At 33.5% G+C, this 6,719-nt stretch overlaps 1 non-coding gene across 1 annotated transcript; it reads right to left on the reverse strand.

Annotated features, from left to right (window-relative positions):
* Positions 1–1,223: 1,223 nt before the first annotated feature.
* LOC125347369 lies at positions 1,224–1,326 on the reverse strand. The gene has a single exon (XR_007210159.1). It is a non-coding gene; the product is annotated as a U6 spliceosomal RNA (small nuclear RNA).
* Positions 1,327–6,719: the final 5,393 nt, after the last annotated feature.

The following is a 6,719-nucleotide window of genomic DNA, read 5'->3' on the forward strand; positions in this document are numbered from 1 at the left end:
CTTTCAGAAAAGAACACGGGTTCCATGGTTATAACTAAAAAAATAGAACAGTAACTGGTGGAGAGATCCTAGATCATTATTGTCACTACTGTCTTTTCATGTGTCAAAAGAATTGATGTAATATATATATATATATATATATATATATATATAGCCATAGATAAATAGAAGCGAATAGAAGCGAAAAAATTAGAGATGTTACTGTTCTTGTTCCCACTACAAACATAATAAGCAACCAAAGGAATTAAACTATCTTTTGGATAAGAGGAAATCAGGAAAGAAAGAGTGAAAAAGTAGGAGTGTAAGGTAACATATGTTTGAATGTTGAAAACGTATAGTAATAACTGAAATTATCTGATTTTTTTAGATGTGTCATTTCTAATCAAGAAACAGTAAACTACTGCTGTTTCTCATATTTTAGGGCTGAATTCAGGTTGTGACTTTCAGAATAAACACACATACACAATCCATATGTCCAATACATATTATCATGTGGGAAATTAGCACTGTAAACCTTAACTTTATGCTAATTCATGAAGAGATAGATTACTATTGTGAAGGCAATTCTAGAACATAGAATGTGAAATAAGGAGCAGTTTACAAAGGGAAGGATATGATTTCTAAACTAAAGCAATGCCTTGCATCAACCGTTGGTACTTTTAGGTGCTATAAGGTGAGTTGGTGATACAAGTGATTGAAACTCAGTCCATTTCCTCTATTTGTTATATCAAGTGGAGGAATAGTAATGATTATTGGATTGATTAACTTTAGCAGAGATGCAGAAAACTGAACAATGGCCTTGCTAGTAGAATGGATAAAAGGGTGATTAATTTAGTTTCCTCAGCAAAATTTAGTTTCCAGAGCAAAAAGGTAGAGCAATTACCTTCCTGAAGAATAGTTTCACAGCCTTTACTTCTTTAAGAATATGAATTTTTCTCAGACATTTGCACAAATAGGAAAGTTTGATGTGAGTTATTTAGGGAACATAGTCAAAGTGTTTAGTGTGTTTGGTGATATACCTGTAAAACAAGAAAAGAAGCTTATTAAAATTATCTTGAGGAAGAGTGAGAATAAGAAGACTATCAGAGAAATGAGTCTGATAAAGGAACATTTGTGCACATATGGACATATAAAATGTACTCTTTACAACTAATTTGTGGCTTTTGCAACTAATTCGTGGGGAGGGAAAGAATAAAATATAGAACAGGTTTGTTTTTCTTTTTTAAAATATGGAACACTTCACGAATTTGTGTGTCACCCTTGCGCAGGGGCCATGCTAATCTTCTCTGTATCGTTCCAATTTTAGTATTTTTGCTGCCAAAGCGAGCACTAGAACAGGTTTTTTAAAATGAATATGAGTGGAAAAGAAAAAGAAGATGAAGCACTTCTACCTAGCAGAAGTGTTCTACACAAATACATGGAAATAGAATAATGAAAACTGTTAACCTTATTTTTAAGGAAAGGAAAGGGGCCATAAGAAAAGTAATGGAGGTCTGTGAACTCGATCAAAATATCTTGTTTGCACCTATGAAAATACCACAATGAACTTTTTATACAAGTAATATGCTAATGAAATGTCAAGTAAAAAAATAACTACACACAACAGAGCAAATTCCAAGGGTGCACACAATATAATGTTGCGAGTTTTCCTGAACTCTACATGCTAAAATGCTATGTTGAAATACACCCAATATTTCATTTATCAAATGTAAAGGCAACTCTTTTAAAACCTAAAGTATTTAAAATTAACAGTACACTAAAATCATAATAATCTTAAACATAAGAAAGGAAATTCTTTATGGAGTAAGAGAGGGGAAATGACTAAATAATATTAAAAATTCAAGAAAAATACACTTTGGACACAATTGGAAATTATTACTATATAAGTGCATCAGCACTTAAGAATAACTTTCAGCATTTGTTAACTGACAACTCATGGGGGGAGAGAAAAAGGGGAGGGGGAGGGGGGCATGAGGGAGGAGGTAACAAACAGTACAAGAAATGTATCCAATGCCTAACATATGAAATTATAACCTCTCTGTACATCAGTTTGACAATAAAAATTTTTTAAAAAAACAGTGGGTTTCTTTTTCATTTTCATATTTGTATATTGCACTTCTTTTATCATATGAACCCCAACCATACTTTCTTTATTTTTTTTTTTACCTCTCTCCTTTTGTCGCTCAAACAGCAGTGTCATGTGATTCTCCTTTTGGCTGAGTTAGCTAATATTATGTTTGTATACCATACATTGTCAGGCACCAATCTGAGCCCACACCTGGCCATTGTGAACTGGGTCACAATAAACATAGTTCAACAGGTGTCTATTGTATGCCAACTTTGACACACCCAGGAGTGCTATAAACCAATAACGTTAGTTCCAGTTTTACTTTCGAGAGCCTGAACAACAAATAGTACCCCTCCCTCTCAGGACATCAAGTTATGATATATTTTTCCAGTGGGATATTTGGATTCAGTTGCATGGGATATGAGAAATCTAAAAATATTGACAAAGAAAGATATTCAAGCATATTATATAAAAGATATAATAGCAAGGAAATATGCATTAAATTTTGAAAGTGCATATTTGGGGTCAGGGTTGTATGGTGGAGAGAGAAAAGAAAAATCTGTTAGCAGTTAAACTTTAATAACTATGACATGAATTACTCAGAAAATTATCATATAGTTAAGTAGTATATTTACTAACTAATAAGAATTCTGAAAGTCAGGGACTTCTGAGAAATATTTGAATAAGGATGCATGCCACTTGGGAAGGTAGAAAGCTTTCTCCTTTTAATGCTAGAATAAGGTCATGGGACTGCCATTAACTTACATCAGTTCGATCACTTTTAGTGACATTGATTACTGACCACTGAGGGATGAGTACTTGCTTTTCATTTATAATTTCTAAAGAGATAAAGACAATAGGTCATATCCTACTTTCCTGAATTGATTCTTGGTGAATTACTTGCAAGATAGCTTCATACTATGCATTTGGATTTTGAGAAGTGCTTTGATCATTAATTGGGTCATCATCAGTGCTTAAACTCCATTAGTTTTCTTAATAATGAAGCTGCTGTAGATTCTCTTTTATCTAAGAATAAGAAAAATGGTCAATGTGGTACCATACTTTTCATTGTAGAAATAAATGATTGAGTAATATAGGTCAAATAAGCAGACTACACAAATCAGCTAATCATGTTATATAAATTAATTATGTTTCCATTTGTATTTACACATTTCATTTTTTGTACAATGGGCAAGAGGAAGAGGAGGTTTAAATAATAGATCTGGTTTAGGTCAAATATGACTTTTTATTTTTGCACCTAGAAATATTCCAAGAAATCACATAACCACAAGTCACATCATAAAAAAATAAGAAATTTGTGTTTGAAAACAATTGCATGTTTTAAACTTGGATAAAGCACTAACATAGGTATACATTTCCAGCGCATGAAGCAACAGGTTTTGAAACAATGCCTCTATTCTTGTTGTTAATTTTCATTCATTTGAGACTTCTCATTTTTATTCTTTGGATTTATTTTTATTTTGGTGTGTTCTATGTATTATACAATGGTATTCTACGAATTAGAACTTGCTAACATCATGAATCTGTTATCAATAGCATCTTAAACATAAGTGAAAATATTTCACAGTGTGAAATACTTGTCACATATCTGTGTTTTCCAAGTGTAAGATTTATTACCACTTACTTGACATGTATATTGAGGGCTACTGTGTTCTGGGAATGACACTATGTGATTGGAATTAATCAGTAAGCAAAAGAACAATAATCTCTTTCTGTAAAATAAATCTAAAGGGTGTATGCACAACATTTGAACTGGATTGGGAAAAGAAAAAATGTCGCCACTTTTTTATAATAGCATTTTAATAATCTTAGAGAATTTACAGGTATTAGGGATTAGTAATTAGGATTGAAGAACTGACCTTCCCTTGGGATTGCCCTGTTCCAGGCTGTATTGGGAATTAAAGACCTGGAAAATGAAGGATGGCAACAAGATTAGCTCACTTAACGAAGTGCCCATTACATGTAGTTTAGAGGGGAAAAGATGACAAGAGGGAACTGACCACTTTTGTCTTTGGAAATAGAAAAAAAACTACAGAATTATACAAATTGTACAGAACTAAACCCACTAGTTCATTTTCAACTTCATTAATCTCTTTCATGAAAATCTATTTCATTGTCAATTCACCTGATGGCCACTTTTGGAAAATGCTTTACTTCTTCAAAGTGGAACCAAAGCCTTCCTGGTCCTGCGGATGTAGTGAAGCTCCTCTTTCACAACATGAGTAGGGTCAGCAAAACTCAAGAGTATTCAGGTTGACGGGCAGAATTCCTGCCCTGTGGGACAATTTTTATTTGCTAATGTTTTTCTAAGAACACTGATCCAGACAAAAGCTAAATAGCATTGTGAATAAATCTTCATGCAAAGAAGTTTGTTTTTGGGGTAAAGAAACAAAATGTTTGAATTTCCCTAGTGAATATCTTTCACCATTTCCGATTACAGTTGAATAGTACAAACTCTACTACCAAAAAACTAAACAGAAAAGCAGAAATTTAGTATCTATAAAATTGTATATTGTTAAATGAAGTCAATACTTTCTATTACCTGATCCCATGGATTTCCACAATCACAATTAATATCTAGTTAGATACTAAGGAAACAGAATAACAATACAGGAAATTTGCTCAAGCCTACTTCCATTGAAGAGTAATAAAACCCAGCAAATATCATACATTCAATAATCAAATAGACTTTTAACAGAAAATTATTACTCAAGTATGAATATTTGAGAAATTAGAAACCATTCTTAGAATACTTCATTAGTAATAATTTTTCTTTTGAAAATCTTTGGACAGATTTTTTTATTATTAGTGGCATGTATTCAATTAAGTCATTTTAGTATTCAACAAAATCCTCAGTTTTACAGTAGTTTGTCTTCATAAAGATTTTACATCTTGTCTTTGAGATGGTTATGCTTTCTTTTAAATCATAGGTACTTATCATTAGCTTCATCTTTCCCCATCAATTTTTATATCTGTGCAGTGGGAGGAACTTCCTGTGTATCAATTACAGCACTTTAATGAGATCATTCATAGTTTACAAAAAAACAACAACAAACAAACAAAATGCCAAACCACAGTCTTCAATGCCAAAGGCATTCCTGATGGAGGAATAAAATTGAGATTCTGGTGCTGGCCTAATACTTTGCCTTAAAATATAACAAGATATTCTTGATGGTTAATACACACTGGGTTCAAAAAGAATTAGAAAATCTGAGTTACTGGTTGCTTTTTATTGTTTTCAGTTTCACTCAGAAAATATGCAAACCTTGCTCACAACTGACTGACAACATCATAAAAACATAGAATAAATACTTGAGTGACAGAATTTTTCTAGTGAGAAAATAAGGGAGAAATACTTCTTAACAAAATGTTAAACAGTAGCAGCGTTTTCTTTTCCCTAATTGTTGAGATGCTTCTGGCAACAAGAATAACCTATTCTTTAGTTCTTTGGCTAGTCAGATATGGAGGATATACTGAATTATGGAATTTTAATCCCATACTCATTTCAACCTAAGTTTTATTTCATAGTTTATTAAATCAGTGTGAAAATAAAATCACACTGCTGATCCATACATTTCAGGACTTAAAATTAAGCTGGCCTGAGATAAGAATCAGAAGTAAGTCATATATGCTATTGTTCTCCTGTCTTTTAACTGTACTTTTTTTTTTTTTGACTTTTCTTTTTTGGTACTGGGGATCGAACCTAGGACGTTGCATTTGCTAGGCAAGCACCTTGCCACTGAGCTACGTCCTAGCCCTCTCCTGTCTTCTATCTTTAATATTTTATTATCTTTAAAGTTTTATTTTTGAAAAGTAAAAAGTTGGTGGCTTTTCCTTTTCAACTATGACACAAAAAGAGCACGCGTATCATTTATATCCTGCTGAAGTAGAAAACTAGCACTCCAATCAGAAAACCCTAGTGATGTTCATATGGCTGACCATCCTTCTCCTGACCACAAGAAGCACCTGTTGTGGAATCATGTTAGCAAAGAGACAACATATTTCCCAACTATGAACTTGCTGTGACACCACAGTCATAGTCACACTGAATAAGCTCTGTAGCTGGAGCTTATAGGTCTGGCATTTTCACCCAGGAAATGGCTACATTTCCAGCACTGAACTAGCAACATAGTGATTTACTTTCAACAAAGGAGGTCAGATTCAAGCTTTTGCTTGGAGAAGCCTGTGTTTCACTTTCACTCGGTACCAGCCTAGCTGCAGCTGCTGCAGTAAGAAATCCTGGTACTGACTTCAGCGACACTCCAGTTCTACCACACTTGCTCTCCAATTTGTGGGTTATTTCACTGCATCAACACTTAGATACATTGTCAAATATACAACAGGGATGTCTAGTTCTTAGTCATCAGTGGTCTCAGTCATCTTTTTCTTTTCTGCTTTGCAGAGCAGTGATTCCTCAATGTGCACTGTGCCTCTGGACTTTACTTATCCTTTACATAGGTTTCACTCTTTAAACACTGGTGCTCTCACCAGTATAAGCAATGCCCAAGCCCAGTTTTATACCACAGAATCCTCTTAGGGCAAAATTCTCTAATGTGAGAAAAAGAGATTCCAAGAGCAGAGACATCTATTGCCACTAATAGACTCAAGCAACCATCAATTAAACATGTGA

The sequence above is a fragment of the Perognathus longimembris genome, chromosome 2 (genome assembly GCF_023159225.1).
Source record: "Perognathus longimembris pacificus isolate PPM17 chromosome 2, ASM2315922v1, whole genome shotgun sequence".
NCBI lineage: Eukaryota > Metazoa > Chordata > Mammalia > Rodentia > Heteromyidae > Perognathus > Perognathus longimembris.